The sequence below is a fragment of the Dipodomys merriami genome, unplaced genomic scaffold (assembly GCF_024711535.1).
Source record: "Dipodomys merriami isolate MVZ:Mamm:240054 unplaced genomic scaffold, mDipMer1.0.p SCAF_39, whole genome shotgun sequence".
Lineage (NCBI taxonomy): Eukaryota > Metazoa > Chordata > Mammalia > Rodentia > Heteromyidae > Dipodomys > Dipodomys merriami.
The window spans coordinates 7,443,236-7,463,060 of NW_027205492.1; the positions used below are offsets into that span (position 1 = coordinate 7,443,236).

Genomic DNA, 19,825 nt, shown 5'->3' on the forward strand with positions numbered 1-19,825 from the left:
CGGGCGAACTGCGCCCCGGGCCCTCGCCAGCCTCCGCCGGTCCCGAAGGAACGGGGACCCGGCGGACGGCCCGGTGCATGCGAAGCGCGACATGGCGGCGAGGCTGGTGGGGGCGAGACCGGGGAGGGGGGAGGGATGCGAGGCGGGGTGCGGCCGGACTACTAGCCGGAGGAACTACATTTCCCAGGTGTCACCGCGGCCGCGACCGGAAGGGGGCGTGCCCGAGCTCCCGCGCAGGCGCGCCACCCGCTCTGCCCTATAAAAGGGAGGTCCGGCCGGCCGTCGTTCTTTCTGCTTGTCGGCGCCCTTGGTGGCGGTTCTTCCGCGGTGGGATGCGCTCCCCTCGCGGGGCCCGTCTCGCGCGCGGGGTGAGTAGGGAGGCCGCTTCGGCCTGTCTCTTGCAGACCCCCGGTCCTTTGCCTGGGCGGCCGGGCCTGGTGTCCCGTGTTTCTCCCAGCAGGAGGCCCCGGGGCCGGCCGGGGTGGGGGGCGTCCCGCGCGCCTGCGCTGCCCGGCGCGTGCAGGTGGTGGTTCCCTCTTCCCCATCGCATCGACCCTGCCGGTCTCCCGGGACGCTTGCCAGTTGGTGCGGATGCGCCCGTGCGGGCCGGCCCGGGCTCGGCGGCCCGGCGGTGCCGGATGGCTGCGGGGCCCGGAGCCCGCCGTCGGCGCCCCGGGGAAGCCGCGTCCGGACCTCGGCCCCCGTCCGTCTCCTGACCCCCAGGGTGAGCATTCATGCCTCCCGAGGCCTCCGCCGGGCCACGCGCTCTGCACAGCCCGGAGTTGGCCGGGAAAACCGGGGGTTGAGGTCGAGGTTTAAGCGACGGGTCGTCCCGCGTCTCCTTCCAGGTGGAGGCGTTGGGAAGGGGACCCCGGGCCTGGGCGGTGTGAGCACGTGCTCCAGGCCGCCGCCAGCCTGAGCACCGCTCGGCGCTAGGTAGCACTCCTCACAAGCTTGGCTGTTACAGCCGAGATCTGGGGAAGGAGTTCGTGCTTTGGGTGGGTTCTCGGGCGTGTAGGTTAGCATGACCAAGCTGGAGTCTTTGCAGAGGTGCACGAGCTCTCTTTGCATGACTCAGGTACTGTCCCGGGCTTGCCTTACTCTTGTGCTGGTCGATATAAATCGGTTTGCGTCCCGGCAGGACAGGCACGTGGGGCAGTTGGCTGGCATGCGTGATGACTGAACTTTTTTCCCCGACTGATCGACCATGTTGATCTAAGCTCTCTTAAGCCAGTTTCTGTCTGATATGCCAGCCTGAGTAGCACCTCGGTCCCTTCCTCTCCCTTAGCCATCTAACTGATAGGAGCTTGTCTCTCTGCAGTTTGCGTGCTGGCTTTCTGATGACAACCTGACTTGGGATGAATAGAGCAGCATGGATTGCAAGAGTAGGGAAGTGACCTGATGGGTAAGTACTTGCAGTGAGCTGTCGATGGCTGAGACCCCTTCTGAAGTCCACTTTAATTGCTGGTGCACCTGATGACTCAACTTTTTTCCCCATCAGATCGACCCTGTTGATCCAACTGAACTATAAGCCAGTTTTGTCTGATGCATCAGTCACGGAAATAGTCTTATGGGCTGCTTCTTTTAGGGCTTACTATTCAGCCTTTGACTATTCTGGCCTTATGTTTACTTCCCATAGGTGCGGGGCCCCAGGTGCCAGTGTCCTGTGATGCTTTGCCTTGCTAAACTGTTCCGCGACAAATAAGGTATGCTTCCTCTTGATCAGTCCCCCACCTTACCATCTCCCAGGAAAAATCGGGCCAACTTTTTTTGGCTGGTTGTGAGTCTTGAACTCAGGCCTGGGCGCTGTCCCTGCCTGAGCTCAACTCAAGGCTAGTGCTCTATCATTTAAGTCATAGTGCCAAGGAATCGTGCCCAGGGCCTCATGCATGCAGAGCAAGCCCTCTACCGCTGACCCACCTTCCCAGCCCCAGACCAACTTGCTTACTCCGACCTCCATGCTTGGTTATGTGGCTCAGGTTCAAGCTACATCAACTGGACCGCTGTAGTAGGCTTCATTTGTATGCCTTCCTGAAGCTGATGTCTACCTCTTTGAGAGCTTTGTCCATGCTGGGGCTTTAACAGCCTGTGCTCTATTCCTGAGCCACAGCGCCACTTCCGGCTTTCTGGTGGTTTGAGATCAGTGTCCAGACTTGTGCTGCTTGGGCTGGCTTTGAACTGTGATGCTCAGAACCTTAGCTTAGGGATTGATCTAGCTAGAATTACAGGTGTGACCCCCCCCATGAAGTCTGTCCAATAAGCCTTTTTCCTGGTTATTTTTGTCTTAGCCAGGAAAAGCCTGTCAAACAGGTAAAATGCCAGGCATGTGGCGTTTCCTCGCCCCAGCCAGGCAGAGCTTCTCGGGAGGACGCAACACTGATTCATCTTTTTTCCTCTTAGGTGTTCCCAGCTAAGACCTTGGAAGAAATCGGCTGTTGTGAGCTAGTTGGACACGAGTGTGTACTGCACTGGGAACTCCATTTCTCCCCAGCCTTGGAGAGAAAGATTCATGGGTTCATGATCTGTATTTTGCTACTGGAGATAAAAAGGAAATTGTGCAAATGGCGGCTGTGTTGTCTCCAGTACTTGTCACATTGCCTGCTGGGGTGGGTGGTGGACAGTGTGCCCTTCCTGGGGTGGTCGTCTTGGCTGTTGGGGTTTCCATGCGTGTAGGTAACCTAGGACCAGGCCTTTGAGAGAGGTCTGCAGTGGCTCCTGCTCATCCCTTCAAGGTGCGGGGCTGTGCCTGTGGTGGGATTCTGGGTGGTTCTGGTCTGCTGGCAGCCTGCGCATATTCACGCCTCTCTGGCATAGGCCCATAGCTAGCTAGCTTGCAGCTGCAGCTGTTGCCTCCGGCTACCTCAGCACCCCCACCTGGCTCCTGGCAGGTGATAAGCCATGCATGGTCAGGCACGGTCACTGAGAATCCCTGTCCTTTATTTCATGTAGCTATATAGTCAGATTATGAGGACGGTACTGGAGGGCTTGAGTTGCCACTCAATAGCCACGTGGATCTAGACAGCACAGTGCTATTAATATGCACAATGTCTAGAGTTCACCTGGAGATGGCAGGCATCAGACTGCTTCATCCCCGGAGTTCTCAACTAGTTCTGCCTGGCAGGTAGCTGTGCCAGTGAAGACCTTGGGCAGCCCTGTTGAGACCCTGCAACTTGGGCTGGATCTCTTTCAGCTCAATGCCAAATAAAACAAGCTGGGTGCTTTCCTGTAATCTCAGGAGGCTGAGATCTGAGGCCACCCTGTACAAAAGTCCAAGTCTTATCTCCACCAGCACAAAGCTGTCAGTGGAGGGAGCCCAAGTGGAGAACTAGTGTGAGCAGGAAACCTCAGGGATGACAGCTGAGTGGTGGGGCCGGCGGCACGGCTTGCTCTGCAGTGCTGGCTTTGTGTGTGGGCTTGAACTCAGCACTGCACAGCCTGGACCTTTTCCTCAATGCTAGCACTCCACTTGAGCCACAGGGCCACTTGGCTTTTTCTGTGTGTGCTACTGAGGAAACAAGCCAGGGCCTTGTGCATACTAGGCAAGCAGTCTGCCATGAAGCCACATCCCCAGTTCCCACCTACCTGTGGTCTTGCCTGCCTGGGCTGGTTTCAAGTTATCTACAGATAACAGTATCCTGAGCAGCTGGGCTTGCGGGCACGGGTCATCGGCCCCCGCATTCCTGTTAATGTCTGCCTGTCCTCTGGTCTACCAGATCTCAGGACAGGTACATGGCACAGGTGCGTGGCTCCGCAGGATGGACCCAGGAAGCAGGCAGAGCCAGCAGTGGTGAGGGAGAAGGGAGTTACTTCAGGGCTTCACACACTTGGGAGTTTTGTAAGCTGAGAAGTTCTGGAAACTGGTACCTAGCAATGGGAATATGCCTAATTACTCTGAAGTCAATGATTAAGATACTAATTTCTGTTAGGTGTGTGCTAGTATATTCCAAAAACCTTAACTAGCTGAGTATGCCTGCGGTCCCAGCAGTACCTGGGAGGCTGAGGCTGGAGGATTGTGAGCTCGAGGCCAGCCTAGGCTACATAGACCCTGTTAGAAGCAACATCCCCACACTGGTGCAACTGCACTTGTAGGATGGGGGTCCTAAAGGTGAGTGTTGATACCCAGCTGTGTCACAAGCCTAAGGCTCTTTATTCGCATCACCTGGCTGAGCACATTTATAGCAAAAGGCTCTTAGCCCAGGCCCTTTGACAGACAAGTAAGCTGAGGTTGAGTCTAGCAGTTCAAGGGCACAATGAGTTCCACCTGACAGCTGGTCTAGGGTCCTTTTTGTTGTGGGGCTTGAACTCTGGGCCCGGGCGCTATCCCTACACTCTTCAGCTCAAGATGAGCGCTCTACCACTTGAGCCACAGCACCACTTCTAGTTTTCTATGGCTAACTGGAGATGAGTCACAGATGTTCCTTGCCTGGGCTGGCTTTGAACTCTGATCCTCAGATCTCAGCCTCCTCAGTAGCTAGGATTACAGGCACCCGGCCTGGGTTCACTTCTCAAGGGTCAGTGGCCAGCTCCAGAGTCAGAAGACAAACCCCAGGCCCACCAATTGTCACCAGAGGTTCCTGTCTCCAATCCCCTCAGCTCTACTGCAGCCTGAGCGCCTGGAGCCTTTCCCGCAGTTCACCAGCCTGGCAACAGTCCACCAGCCTTTCCCTTTGTCTGGGAGCAGCCAGCTCTCTGGCCTGGGCCCGCTCCCTTGAGCCCCAGCCAGAGCTTCAGTTAAGCCTTGTGTTCTGATCTCAGCCTCTCCCTGAGTAGCTAGGATGACAGACTCGAGCCACCGGCCCCTGGCTTTTTGCTGGTTACTTTAGAGATGGAGTCAGATTTTTCTGCCCCAGCTGACCTCCCATCCCAGTCCTCTAGATCTCAGCCTCCAAGAAGTTAGATGTGAGCCTACCGGCTGGCTCACCCTAGACACACTGAAAGCCACAGAGGACCCTGGCAGCGCAGGTGACTGGTGTGCTCATTTCGTTAACCACAGGTGGCTTCCAGGCAGGATGCTTAGTCTGGAAAAAGTGGAAAATTTGATTCTCTCCTTTAGATCCACTTAAAATAATGATGGCTTCCCTCTTCCTCCCTCCCCCACTTAGTCCTCCCTGATTACACCAATGTAGATCTAGGTTGAGCCAGTGGCCCCGAGTGAGAATTGATGTTATTACTGGAAAAGCTGGCCGATTGGCAGAACTTGGGTGAAATTAAAGTGCTCACCTGGTGTTATTTTTCCCAAGCAATTCACTTTGTCTAATGTCAAATTCCCCACAATGGCAGTTCTTAAAAGCTGCTGTGGTGTGTGTGTGTGCGTGTGTGCGCAGACACACATCTACCAGTACTGGGGCTAGAACTCAGGACCTATCACCTTCGTTTAGCTGTTTTACTCAAAACCTGGTACTTTACCACTTGAGCCACATCTCCAATAACTAGTTTTTGCTGGTCAATTGGAAATAAATTTTTTGGACATTTTTGTTCTTGCTGGCTTTGAATCTTGACTCTTAGATCTCAGCCTCCTGAGTAGGATTATAATTGTGAGCCACTGTATTCTCCCACAAACTTGTCCTTGAACTCAGTCCTAGGACCCTGACCCACCTACCTCGGTAACTTCAGTGGCTCCCCGCTTCTCCCCAGCTCCGTTTGTAAGCTTCCTAGCATGGATTTTAAAGCCTTCAATAATCGGTCCATTCAATGTCAATTATTTGTCCATTAATTAGACATTCATTAAGTGCCTACTGTATAGATGAGCAAGCAGTATGGGAGGCCTTGGGGCTACAGCAAGGGACAAAAATAGATGGGAATCCTTGCCCTTGGCTGGGGAATGCAGCTCAGTGGTAGATGTACCTGCTCTCATGGAGTGGACAGTCCAGGAGGAGGAAAGAGGCAATGAGCAAACAGGCAGGGCTTGAGTGGTCGAGCACTTGCCTAGCAAGTGCGTGGTCTAGCAAATCCCTGTCACCACCACAAAAACAAAATAAGACAGCTGGGCCCTGGTGACTCATGCCTGTAATCCTAGCTACTGGGGAATTGAGATCTAAGGATCAAGGCTGGAAGCCAGCCAGCCCTGGCAGATGCAGGGGGGACTCTGGGGTTTGTCCTTCCTAGGAGGAGTAGAATTTCCCCCCTATCTTCCCAGAGGAGAGAAGGAAGTGCGTGGGAAGAGGTTTGTAGTTATTGCAAACCTTTGGCAGAAAATAGGGTCCTGAGGATGATGGGGGTCAGGCGGGAGAGGGGGGAGGGGCATGGAGGAAGGCTCTTACTGGCTGGACAGGAGAAGGGGTATGCTGTGGCCAGCAGGGGGCAGCATCACCACATGGTCGGGGCACTGCTGCAGACAGGTGTGTGCCGCAGCCAGCAGGGGGCAGCATCCTCACACGGTCACTACCTCGCCATGCTGTGTCTCTCCAGCAGGGAGCGCTCTCTGCTGCTGCTGCTGCTGCCATACCGTGACCAACTTGGGTGAAGTAAGGTTGTTTTGGCTGTTGCACAGAGTCCCTGGTAAACCTCCCGGCGTGCATTTCCTGTAGAAAGGATCTGTTGTAATACACGTGATGTGCCTCAGTCGGGATGGTCTTTCTCAGTTTGGGGGGAGGGTGGGTAAAGAGCAGGCCATGACACTTGGCAGGACAAGCCAGGGTTCTGGGGCCCCTGGCGTGCCAGATCTGTGTCCTGAAGATTTACTCCAGCAGCAAACAGGCGTGCCCGCCTCCCAGCAGTGAACTTGCAGAGCAGGGACCACGGACAGCCCTGTGTCCGGCACTGGGGACCGTGCGCGGGGTGGGGCCTGCCCAGCAAGGTGGCTCTCAAGCCTGTGAGGAAGGCGGGCAGCCTCGTCTGGCTTTGTGCAGCCTGCAATACCCGTGGGGCGGATGGCCAGCGGAGGTGAGTGTGGGGGCTGCTGCGTGGGGCTTCTGTGCTCCCGTGGGAGGATATGTCCTGGTCCCCGAGGAGTTGGGAGGCAGGCTGCTGCCTGTGCTTGCTGTGTGACCTCGGGCAAGTGTCTTCACCTCTCTGGGCCGCAGTCCCTCGTGTGAGCTGCAGATGGGACGGGGCCCTGTAGGGTAAGTGGACGGAGAGGATGGGGACCGGACACAGCTTCCGGCACCCAGAGAGCTCCCCAGCCAGGCGGCCAGGCACTGCGCCCGCCCCCCCGGCCTCATGGGCCAGATTCGACTCCCCTCATTCCATAGATGGGATCAGGGTCACCCTGGAGTCTGGCCGCAGCCGGCTCACAGCGCGGCTCAGCGGGAGGGTCACCGCGAACTGTAATCATCGCTGGTGTTTGTCCTCAGCTTTTCTATCACTCGGTGGATTTGTCTCATTTGTATGCATTCCTGTTGGTGTCGGGGCTTGAACTCGGGGCCAGGCTCGGGGGGGGGGCAGGGGACGGGAGGGGGGGTCAGGCAGGAGCGCCCCGGAAGGCGGGCAAGGCCGGCAGGCTCTGTTGTCTGCGGGGTGAGCTGGCCGCAGAGGCCGCTGGTGGGGGCCTAGGAGGAGCCCGGGGCGACCACAGGGCCACGGGACCGCCCCGGCTCACCCGGGCGGCAGGAGCCCCCCAGGATGCGGGCGATGGATGCCAGACCCTCGTTGCCCATTCCCGACCTGTGTGGGAGAGGCAGGCCTTTATGCCGGGACCCTGGCTGCTCCGCGCCGGCCACGGGGCCCACCTGACCCCAAGGCCTGGCCTCAGTCTCCCCTCTGTGCTGCCTCAACACCACAGGAGAATGGTGCACAGAGAGGGCTAGTAACTGGCCTGAGATTGCCCAGCAAGGTCATGACGGAGCACCTCCCCAGACCCTCTCCAGCCTGAACCCCCCCCACCCCCCTCAGCCCACGTGCGTTCAGGGAGCCCAAAGATGCTTTGATCTCTTTAAAGACCAGCAGGGAGAAAAAACTAAAATCATAATGAATATCTAACAACACAGTAATGATTATCTAATAATTGGCTTCGATTATGCTCATCTTTTTATTTATTTTTATTTTATTTTTTTGTCGATTATGGGGCTTGAACTCTGGGCCTGGGCGCTGTCCCACAGCTCTTCAGCTCAAGGCGAGAGCTCTACCACTTGAGGGACAGCACCCAGGCCCTGAGTTCAAGACCCATCAGAAACAGGCTGGTCAGGTTTGGAACAGAAAGTACGTTCCTGTGAGAGGGGGTGGGGCCACTCTGGATCTGCCACCTAGGTGCTGTGTGACCTTGAGCAGGCTGCTCCCCTTCTCAGAGCCTCAGTTTCCCCTAGACAGGATGACATCTAAGGGCTGAGCCAGCTGTAACCAGCCGGCTCTGAGGCAGACAGCCAGGCTTTGTAGCTTGGGCCTGAGGCCTCCTGGGACCTGGGCGGGGACCTGCAGCCTCTGTCCCCGCCCACCTGGCGTAGCTGTGGGGGGAGGCGCAGCCCCCACATTCTCCCTCTATAATTGGTTGCAGATGGAATGACCTCGCCCCTGGGCGGGGGGCGGGGCCGGGCGCGCAGGGCCTACAGCAGGCGAGTGTCCCTAACCCGCTGCAAACCCAGCGTGGGACTAGATGGAAGGGCTCACTCTGTGGGCCCCGGCACGTCTCCCGGGGCCCCAAGCCGGGGGGGGGCCCCCCCCCAGGTGTGCGTGCTGGGGCTCCCCCACCCCAGGTGTGCGTGCTGGGGCTCCCCCACCCCAGGTGTGCGTGCTGGGGCTCCCCCCCAGGTGTGCGTGCTGGGGCTCCCCCCCAGGTGTGCGTGCTGGGGCTCCCCCACCCCAGGTGTGCGTGCTGGGGCTCCCCCCCAGGTGTGCGTGCTGGGGCTCCCCCCCAGGTGTGCGTGCTGGGGCTCCCCCCACCCCAGGTGTGCGTGCTGGGGCTCCCCCCACCCCAGGTGTGCGTGCTGGGGCTCCCCCCCAGGTGTGCGTGCTGGGGCTCCCCCCCAGGTGTGCGTGCTGGGGCTCCCCCCCAGGTGTGCGTGCTGGGGCTCCCCCCACCCCAGGTGTGCGTCCTTCCCCCCAGCACAAATGGCGGGGCGCATGGCCCCGATGGGCTCTGGTGACGCCGTCCCCGCGCCCTCTGCCGTCCCCGCCACGTGGCCGAGGGGAAAGGCGTCTTCAGAGCGTGCAGCCGCATGCCGTCATCGGATGCCGGAGCAGCGAGCCGGGCGGCGGCACCGTCAGGACTCAGCACGCCATGGCCTTCCCCGGGTGCCGTGGCGCCACGCTCCACCGGCCGCGGCTGACAAATGAGCGCAGCCTGGCCGGCAAACCGCTGCCTCCCGCGCTGGTCTCCCTCCCGTGCGGTTGTTCACACGCAGCCCTGCGCCCAGCCCAGGACGTCTGTGACCACCAGCCACCGAGCCCCATGACAGAGCCAGGGTGAGGCGCCATGTGGCACCGCTGTGGTCGGTGTGCTGTAAGGCGAGTTGTTAAGCCGGGGGCAGTGGCTCGCGCCTGTCATCCCAGCTACTCAGGAGGCTGACATCTGAGGATCGCGGTTCAAAGCCAACCAAGGCAGGAAAGTCTATAGGACTCTTATCTCCCATGAACCACTCAAAAGCCCAAAGCAGAGCGGTGGCAGAGAAGCTCAGGAGGCCGCAGCCAGGCCCTGAGTGCGAGCCCTAGCCCCCCCATGCATGCACACACATGTGCAGGTACACACGCACGCACACGCACACGCACACGCACACGCACACAGCTCCTCCCGCGCTTGGCTCAGGCTGGGCCTCAGCACTTTGGAGCAGGGAGGCGGCGATCGAGCCGAGTTCTGGTGTTTGGCAGGAGGTTTGCAGGAAGCCTGGCTTGTTTCTGCCGGGGCTGGTATCCCACGCCCTGCCACCACGGGCCACGGCTGGGGAGCCGCAGGGTCCCCTCCGCCTGGTCAGCAGCCGCTGGCCCGCGGGGAGAGCGCCCGTCGGTGATGCGGGAACGGGACTGTGCACCTCCCTCGGGGGCGGGGGACGGAGCCTGTGAGGGGCACCCAGGCACGCACCCCCGAGACGCGGCGTGCAGGCGCCCCAGGACGAGGGGGGCTGAGGGCCGCGCCGTCAGCTCAGCATGCCCTTCCCTCCACCTGGCGGGCCAGGTCACCGCAGGGCCTTTGCTCGTGCTGTGCCGCGTCCTGGAATACTTGCGTCCCTGTGTGCCAGCGTCTTCCCGTTCCCGTGTTGCCTAAGCCTGCCTCTTCACAGAGGCACACCCTGCCCACCCCAGAAATGCCACAGCCTTCTCAGAAGCCGGGACACAGGAAGGGACAGAGGGAGGGAGGGAGGGAGGGAGGAAGGAAGGAGAGGGGGGGAGAAGGGGGAGGGCCATCACTAATTCGTCCTGACCCCTGGCACGGCCCCTGGGGACCTGAGGCCCACTGTGGGGGGGCAGGGCCTTGTTTTCTGCTCGTTTCCCCCCTTCCCCCCCCCATGGGAGGTGGGTAGAGGTGGGGCGGTCAGCACCAGGCACCCAGCGGGGTCAGGTGAGCAGCGAGGCTGGGGGGGCAGCCTCTGAGGGCGGGGGGATTTGCCATCCGGCCCGCCAAGGGGACTGTTTACAGGGCCAGGTGCCCCGTCGCCATGACAACCGGACAGCGCAGCTTCCTGCATCGCAGGGCCGCAGGCGTGCGCTTGGCTGGGATGGGATGGGGGGGATGGCTGGAGGGGACCTCAACGCCCGTCTGGGGTCAAGGGGTCTCACTGCTTGCACCGGCCTGGAAGGTCTGAAGGTGTGTGTGTGTGTGTGCGCACGCACGTGTGCATAGGTGTGGTGCAGTTTTAGAAAGTGGGCCCATCCCCCGGGAGGGGAAGTGACTGACCCCTGGCGGAGGAGGCCGCGGTGGGCGCCCAGGTCTGGAGGCGGGACGGCAGCTGTGAGGGCGGCACCTGTCTGCGTGCGGCCGGTATGTGATGCACACCGGGTGGCGTGTGGCGGCTGGCGTGCACACGCGTGTGGCACGGCGTGTGTGTCTGCTCATGGGCTGGCTGCATGTTCAGAGCCTGGACATTGGGGGGGGCGTCTGTGTTAAACGAGAGACGTGTGTCTTGGTGGCCAAGTGTGCTATAGGACACACGGGCAGACACCCCGAGGGTCCATCTGCAGTCTGCTGCAGGAGCACAAGAACGGCACGCGTGTGCACACACACATCTACTGGGGGTCTCCCCTCCGTCTGAGCGCTAGCGACATTCTGTTAAACATGACTGCATTCCACTGCAGTGTTGGGGCGCGTGGCACAGTGTGGAGCTGAGACAAACGGAGACAAGCACCGCGCTTGCGCTCTAGCGCTGCCCGGAGGGAGCCCGCGAGGACCCAGCTCCTCCACCAGCCCAGCTCCTCCGCCAGCCCAGCTCCTCCAGACAGCCCAGCTCCTCCACCACCCCAGCTCCTCCACCAGCCCAGCTCCTCCAGCCAGCCCAGCTCCTCCACCAGCCCAGCTCCTCCACCAGCCCAGCTCCTCCACCAGCCCAGCTCCTCCAGGCAGCCCAGCTCCTCCACCAGCCCAGCTCCTCCGCCAGCCCAGCTCCTCCACCAGCCCAGCTCCTCCACCAGCCCAGCTCCTCCAGGCAGCCCAGCTCCTCCACCAGCCCAGCTCCTCTAGGCAGCCCAGCTCCTCCACCAGCCCAGCTCCTCCACCACCCCAGCTCCTCCACCAGCCCAGCTCCTCCGCCAGCCCAGCTCCTCCGCCAGCCCAGCTCCTCCAGGCAGCCCAGCTCCTCCAGGCAGCCCAGCTCCTCTACCAGCCCAGCTCCTCCAGGCAGCCCAGCTCCTCCAGGCAGCCCAGCTCCTCCACCAGCCCAGCTCCTCCACCAGCCCAGCTCCTCCACCAGCCCAGCTCCTCCAGGCAGCCCAGCTCCTCCGCCAGCCCAGCTCCTCTGGCCAGCCCAGCTCCTCCACCAGCCCAGCTCCTCCAGCCAGCCCAGCTCCTCCTGGCCACCGTGCATACCACATGACCAGGATACAGACGCAGCCCAGGCACATTTTGTTCCTCTAAAACAAGATTTATTGGTGGCTGAGGGCGCGCTGGGCTGGGCCCTGTGGACTCTACATCACTTTATCCTTACTGCTGTCTCCAGGCTTGGACACCTTGTTTACACAGGCCCATGGGGTGCCAGGTGCACCCATCCCCCGTCCCGTAACAGCACCCCACTTTCCCTTTGGGACCTGGCCCTCACCCTGCGCAGGGCACGTGGCTCAGCCTGGCTTTCTTCCAGGTTGGGTGGGTGGGGGAATCTGATGCTAGGTGGTCCAATCAGCAGAGTCCATCCTTCTGCCTATTGGTTAAGAGATGAATATGTGACTTACATTGGTCCAATCAGAGAGGATCCTGGGACTTCTGCTGTTCAGTTGGGGAAATAAAACAACAAAAACATTCTTCTTCCATGGCTGTGGGGATGATTTCACCCAGTGAGTGTTCAGTACATGGATGGGATGAGAGAGAGAGAGAGAGAGAGAGAGAGAGAGAGAGAGAGAGAGAGAGAGAGAGAGAGAGAGAGAGAGAGAGAGAGAGAGAGAGAGAGAGAGATATTAGTCCTCACTACATCATCAGCGGCACCTGGACCCAGCCATCTCTGAAACCACTTCCCCTAGGTCTTTCCAGCTCCATAACATTCCTACCAGTTCCAGAGGGCGGTGAAGCTGGAGCTTCGGTATGCAGGAATAGACCTCCGGTGTGTGGGAATAGACCCCTGGTGTGTGGGAATAGACCCCCGGTGTGTGGAATAGACCCCCGTGTGTGGAATAGACCCTCGGTGTGTGGGAATAGACCCCCGGTGTGTGGGAACAGACCCCTGGTGTGTGGGAATAGACCCCCGTGTGTGGGAATAGACCCCCGTGTGTGGAATAGACCCCCGTGTGTGGGAATAGACCCCCGTGTGTGGGAATAGACCCCTGGTGTGCGGGAATAGACCCCTGGTGTGTGGAATAGACCCCTGTGTGTGGGAATAGACCCCTGGTGTGTGGAATAGACCCCTGGTGTGTGGAATAGACCCCTGGTGTGCGGGAATAGACCCCTGGTGTGTGGAATAGACCCCCAGGGTGTGGGAATAGACCCCCAGGGTGTGGGAACAGACCCCTGTGTATGGAATAGACCCCCGTGTGTGTGGAATAGACCCCTGGTGTGTGGAATAGACCCCCGTGTGTGTGGAATAGACCCCTGGTGTGTGGAATAGACCCCCAGGGTGTGGGAATAGACTCCTGGTGTGTGGAATAGACCCCCGTGTGTGGGAATAGACCCCCGGTGTGTGGGAATAGACCCCCGGTGTGTGGGAACAGACCCCTGTGTATGGAATAGACCCCCATGTGTGGGAACAGACACCCGTGTGTGTGGGAATAGACCCCCGGTGTGTGGGAACAGACCCCTGTGTATGGAATAGACCCCCGTGTGTGGGAATAGACCCCCGTGTGTGGGAATAGACCCCCGTGTGTGGGAATAGACCCCCGTGTGTGGAATAGACCCCCGTGTGTGGAATAGACCCCGTGTGTGGGAATAGACCCCCGTGTGTGGAATAGACCCCTGTGTGTGGGAATAGACCCCCGTGTGTGGGAATAGACCCCCGTGTGTGGGAATAGACCCCCAGGGTGTGGGAACAGACCCCTGTGTATGGAATAGACCCCCGTGTGTGGAATAGACCCCCGTGTGTGGGAATAGACCCCCGTGTGTGGAATAGACCCCCGTGTGTGGAATAGACCCCCGTGTGTGGGAATAGACCCCCGTGTGTGGAATAGACCCCCGTGTGTGGGAATAGACCCCCGTGTGTGGGAATAGACCCCTGGTGTGCGGGAATAGACTCCTGGTGTGTGGAATAGACCCCCGTGTGTGGGAATAGACCCCATGTGTGGGAATAGACCCCCGTGTGTGGGAATAGACCCCCGTGTGTGGGAATAGACCCCGTGTGTGGGAATAGACCCCCGTGTGTGGGAATAGACCCCCGTGTGTGGGAATAGACCCCATGTGTGGGAATAGACCCCCATGTGTGGAATAGACCCCCGTGTGTGGGAATAGACCCCCGGTGTGTGGAATAGACCCCCGTGTGTGGGAATAGACCCCCGGTGTGTGGGAATAGACCCCCGTGTGTGGAAACAGACCCCGGTGTGTGGGAATAGACCCCCGTGTGTGGAATAGACCCCCGTGTGTGGGAATAGACCCCCGTGTGTGGGAATAGACCCCTGGTGTGCGGGAATAGACTCCTGGTGTGTGGAATAGACCCCCGTGTGTGGGAATAGACCCCCGTGTGTGGGAATAGACCCCATGTGTGGGAATAGACCCCCATGTGTGGGAATAGACCCCCGTGTGTGGAATAGACCCCTGTGTGTGGGAATAGACCCCCATGTGTGGGAATAGACCCCCATGTGTGGGAATAGACCCCTGGTGTGTGGAATAGACCCCCCTGTGTGTGGAATAGACCCCTGTGTGTGGAATAGACCCCTGTGTGTGGGAATAGACCCCCGTGTGTGGAATAGACCCCTGGTGTGTGGAATAGACCCCCGTGTGTGGGAATAGACCCCCTGTGTGTGGAATAGACCCCGTGTGTGGGAATAGACCCCCGTGTGTGGGAATAGACCCCGTGTGTGGGAACAGACACCCGTGTGTGGGAATAGACCCCTGTGTGTGGAATAGACTCCTGGTGTGTGGAATAGACCCCTGTGTGTGGAATAGACCCCCGTGTGTGTGGAATAGACCCCGGTGTGTGGAATAGACCCCGTGTGTGGGAATAGACCCCCGTGTGTGGGAATAGACCCCGTGTGTGGGAATAGACTCCGTGTGTGGGAACAGACACCCGTGTGTGGGAATAGACCCCTGGTGTGTGGAATAGACCCCCGTGTGTGGGAATAGACCCCCAGGGTGTGGGAACAGACCCCTGTGTATGGAATAGACCCCCGTGTGTGGGAATAGACCCCCCTGTGTGGGAATAGACCCCCGTGTGTGGAATAGACCCCGGTGTGTGGAATAGACCCCCGTGTGTGGAATAGACCCCCGTGTGTGGAATAGACCCCCGTGTGTGGAATCGACCCCGGGGCGGGACGCACATGACCACGTGACCGCTCTCAAGCTGCAGCTGAAATCTGAATGTGAGTCTCTCTGACTCCAGAACTTTTCTGCCAGTCTGTGCTATCCACGCTCAGGCTAGCGGGGTCTGCGGGAATGACAGTGAAGTGGCCTTTGTACCACCGTCACCACCTGCTTGCTATGCGCCCTGGTCTCCGGCGTCAGCCTCATCTCCCCATCCGTGGTGGATGGGGTGAAGCCAAGTGTCCACGTGCTCAGAGCATGGTGGGTGGCGGCAATGATGCTGAGCCGTGATTCTCGTGGCTTTCCTCTGAGGGGAGGCAGGGGTCTGGGAGTCCCCGTCCTGGGCTCCCCGCCTCCCTGCTGGCCACGGGCTCCCCACCGGCTCCCAGCCCGCCATCCATCTTCCTCCCGTTCCCCGGGAGGCAGGCACTTACTGAGGAGCCTGGCCGGCTTCTCTTTTAATTTTCATTATGTAAATTTCCCATTTCCTGGAGTCATCTGACGATCAGCCGGCGCGGGGCTTCATTTATATTAATGGGGCCTCCAGGGGGAGGCCGCTCAAGGGCGGACGGCGGCCGCTCCCAGGTCCAGCCACGCAGACCCTGCGCCTGCGGCCTGGAGGAGCAGAGGCCTCTCTGTGGGACCCAGAAGCCAGGCCCTAGACACCCCAGGGTGGCCCCAGTGAGCCTCCCACAGCCCTGTCCCCCCGCCCCCATGGTCCCCTCCACCCTGGAAAGGGTTCACCCGTGGGGCCACTGGGACACTTCATGTATCTTCCAAGGATGGACAGTAAAAAGTCATTGTGCCAATGGAGTACTATTCAGCCTTTAAAAAGGGAGCCAGGTGCACACAGGCCTCAGCAAGGAGGGGCCTGGAGGATGTTGTGTTGAATGAAGTAAAACCAGGCCTGGAGGGAAGAGGGCGAGCTGGTGGGTACAGCGTTCATGATGCGAACGTTCTGGAGTCAGGTATGGTCATGCTTGCCTGTAATCCCTGCTAATGGAGAGGCTGAGGCAGGAAGATCCTACATAACAAGACTCTGACTCAAAACACAAGGGTCAGTGATGCTGTCGAGGCCGTGTTAAGTTGGAGCCTTTGCAACGAATTAGTAACAAACGTACGTGGGATGCGTGGAGCACACAGCAGGTGCTCAGTCAATGCTGGTCGCATGCGTCTGTTTTCTGGGGCCCTGCACCGTGTGTGGTGCCTGGGTCGTGGTAATGGATCTTTGTTGGGGAGCAGCACTGGGCCTTGGCTGCAGCGGGGATCAAGAAGAGGGTGGCAGCCGGGCACCGATGGCTCACGCCTGTCATCCTAGCTACTCAGGAGGCTGAGATCTGAGGATCACGGTTCAAAGCCAGCCTAGGCAGGAAAGTCTATGAGACTCTTATCTCCAATGAACCACTAGAAAACTGGAAGTGGCGCTGTGGCTCAAGTGGTAGAGCGCTCGCCTTGAGCTGAAGAGCTGAGGGACAGCGCCCAGGCCCAGAGTTCAAGCCCCACGACAGACAAAAAATAAAAGAGGGTGGCAGTGACCACTCCCCGAATGCCGGCTCTTGGGCTTCATGTTTCCCTGAGGAACCTCCACGTTCTTCACACTGAGGTTTTCCTGCTTGCAAAGAGGTGATGTGGCCCCCCCCTGGAACTGAGGGCTTCAATCGCAGTGTGCTGTCCTGAGTCCGGGGGCTGGGAGCAAAGCAGCCCAAGCAGCACGGGACTCATCACCCACTTGAGATGGGAGGGGCGTGGAGGGGGACTCGCTCTTCCCTTGCCTCCCCGCAGGGCCTCATGGGAAGGGTCAGCCCCAGATACCCCCAGTAGGGCGGGCAGTGCAGGTGGCAGCTGGCTCTGTGTGAAGGACCGGATCTCATGATCTTGGCTGGAGGCAGCCGGGCCTCAAACAGGCCCTGAGCTCAGGCCCTGGGCATGGCACCTGCTCCTCTCCCCCGGGCGGGGGGCGGGGGGGCGGAGCAGCTGTGCAGCCGCTGACATCACCGCCTGCTTTGAGCCTAGGTATTAAGTGTGACTTGGGCAGGGGCAGGAGGTCAGGTGGGGGTTGGACCAAGCTTGCAATGGTTAATTCGTCCCCATGCCCCCGCCATTTCTCAGACATTTGTGACCACGGGTGGCAGTTGGAATGGAGTGTATTCACCGGGGGCAGTGGCTCAGGCCTCTAATCCCAGCCACTCAGGAGGCTGAGATCTGAGGGTTTTGGTTCAAAGCCAGCCTGGGCAGGAAAGTCTGTGAGACTCTTCCCTCCGATGAACCACCAAAAAAGCTGGAAGTGGTGCTGTGGCTCAAGTGGCAGAGCCTTGAGCAAAAGAAGCCCAGGAACAGTGCCCAGGTCCTGAGTTCAAGCCTCAGGACCAGCACCAAATGAACAGGTTCAACAATGATCCTGGGGACATGTCATTCAGGAGGTGCTGTGCTGGCTGCAAGCTTCCCGAAGGCAGCTACTGGGGTCCCCAGCCCCGCAGCCCTCGGCCACCGTGGTGGCCACATGCATGGCCAATGTGTCCACAGCCTCTCTCGCCTTCTTTACCAACACCATTTTCCATCTTAATACCAGAAGTGTGGGATTTTTTTTTTTTTTTGCCAGTCCTGGGGCTTGAACTTAGGGCCTGGGCGCTGTCCCTGAGCTTCTTTTGCTGAGTAGATAGGATTACAGGCATGAGCCATCAGTGCCCGGCCATGCAGTTGTTTTCAATTTTTGTTATTGTTGTTTTGTTGGTTGTGGGGCCAGAACTCTGGGCCTGGGCACTATCCCTCAGCCCTTCAATTCAAGGCTAGTGCTCTACCACTTGAGCCACAGCACCACTTCCAGCTTTCTGCTTATGTGGTGCTGAGGAATCAAACCCAGGGCCTCATGCATGCAAGGCAAGTACTCTACCACTGAGCCACCTTCCCAGCCCTGTTTTTAATTTTTTTTTTTATTGTCCATCATGGGGCTTGAACTCTGGGACTAGGCACTGTCTCTGAGCTCTTCAGCTCAAAACGAGAGCTCTACCACTTGAGCCACACTGCTATTTCCAGTTTTCTAGTGCTTTATTGGAGATAAGAGTCTCATGGACTTTTCTGCCCAGGCTGGCTTTGAACTGCGATCCTCAGATCTCAGCCTCCTGAGTAGGTAGGATCACAGGTATGAGCCAGGGGTTCCCGGCTTTCCCTTAACTCTTTGACACTTATTTCAGGCGTGGTGGAATTCCCATCTGGAGCCGGAGCCGGTCTCAGCGACTTGTTGTTCAGAGGAGGCAGCTGGGGCCTTTGGTGTTTGAGGCTGGGGCACAGCAGAGCCCCGGCCTCCTCCTTATTCCCCGGCTCAGACCAATCATGCCTGGGAAGCCAGCTGCCGGCCAAGTGGGCATTGAAGAGCCTGTTCAGGGAGCCTCAAGGTGGGTGACTGAGGCCTGAGCCCCAGGGGACAGCCGGCTGCCACTCTCAAGATGATTGGCACGTCACATGGACGCGGGCCCAGGCCCCCAGGTAAAGGGACCCTGGAGTCCTGGGTCACACAAACTATGAAATGACATGGCTTTGAGAGGCCAGGTGCTGGGGACATTGTCACACAGCAGAAGAAAAGGTGCAGGTGACCCTGAGGGTCCCGAAGGCCCCGCGCCCGCAGTCTGCCCAACCACGCACTTCATTTTTCTGTGACAGGGCTAAAGAAGCTGGAGATTTTAGCTGGGCATCGTGGGGGATATCCATCATCCCCGCCCTGGGAGGCAGCGGCAGAATCGCAAGTTCCAGGCTAGCCCAAGCCACACAGCAAGACTTGGCCTCAAAAATGAAGAGAAAGAATTGAAATGTGTTGCCAACACTTAAACGCGGGGACATGTCCCACGAAAACCCATGTCCTTGTCTTTCTTAGAAAGACGGGCGCTGCTGGGCAGCCGTCCTCGTGCTCAACACCCGCTGGCGGCAGGGCTGTGCTCTGATCACAGACAGGCACAGGCGGGCCGCTGCTGGCCGTGCATTCTGGGCATTTTCTCATCCTGGGCGGGGGGGGGGGAGGAACCCCCAGCTCTGACCCTCCTGACCCCCAGCTTCGGGATCTAGCCCTCCCTGAAGATCTGCACCCCACACTGGGCACCTCCCCACCCCCACCCCCGGAAATGAACCAGATGCCAAGCATTTGATTTCTCCATACCTTTTATTGAACTCTGCGGACTTCATTAAGGAACCGAGAACATTGGACGGATTTTACAAGACAGGACAGCAGCCGGGAGTCACCCAGCTCCGTCTCACATGCACGGAGAGACACTGGGAACTTTTGTGGCTTGGTTTTCTCGCGTGTCTGCGTGTGTGCGCGCGCTCACCTGTGTGCACACCCACCCAACCGCCCGCCCAATGCGCGTGTCACCTGCACAAGGAAGGAATAGAGACGTCAACTGATGAGAGGTAAACAGGGTGCGCCCGGCGCCCAGGGAGGGGCCCCCAAGGGCCCTGGTCGTGTATGGCTGATGTGTCTGGCTTCGCGCCCCGAGAAAGCAGCGTGTGGTCAGAATGGCTTTGCTGGCAGGAAAAACAAAAGAAACAAAACCAAACCCCCCAAGTTCTCACCCACGGGCTTCTGGGAGGGGCGGGGGGGGTGGTTCGAGTGGATGAGTTTGAGGCTCCGGCGATCACGAGGGCGAAGGGGTTGGGAATGAGAGAAAACCAGCGTTGGCTTTCAGAGCCAGATGCCGTGTGCAGCTGGACCCCCGGCTCAGGAAGTGAGGTTCAGTTCCACGTGGTGCTGACCAGCAAAGCTCAGACTCGGGGACCGTCCCCCTCCCATCTGAGACCCTTGGTGCAGCCCACTCGCAAACCTGCCACGCGCCTCCCACAGGTTCCCTGGTGGTTGAAGCAGGATAGACCGGGGGCGGGGGGGCT

The 19,825-nt window shown here is 59.2% G+C and overlaps 1 long non-coding RNA gene and 2 other non-coding genes across 3 annotated transcripts; all 3 read left to right on the forward strand.

Annotated features, from left to right (window-relative positions):
- Positions 1–264: 264 nt before the first annotated feature.
- On the forward strand, positions 265–2,565 carry LOC138805344 (uncharacterized). Its single transcript, XR_011365497.1, has 4 exons — positions 265–368; positions 1,322–1,405; positions 1,640–1,706; positions 2,401–2,565. It is a non-coding gene; the product is annotated as an uncharacterized lncRNA (long non-coding RNA).
- LOC138805367 (small nucleolar SNORD12/SNORD106) lies at positions 1,163–1,254 on the forward strand. The gene has a single exon (XR_011365513.1). It is a non-coding gene; the product is annotated as a small nucleolar SNORD12/SNORD106 (small nucleolar RNA).
- On the forward strand, positions 1,464–1,555 carry LOC138805366 (small nucleolar SNORD12/SNORD106). Its single transcript, XR_011365512.1, has one exon. It is a non-coding gene; the product is annotated as a small nucleolar SNORD12/SNORD106 (small nucleolar RNA).
- Positions 2,566–19,825: the final 17,260 nt, after the last annotated feature.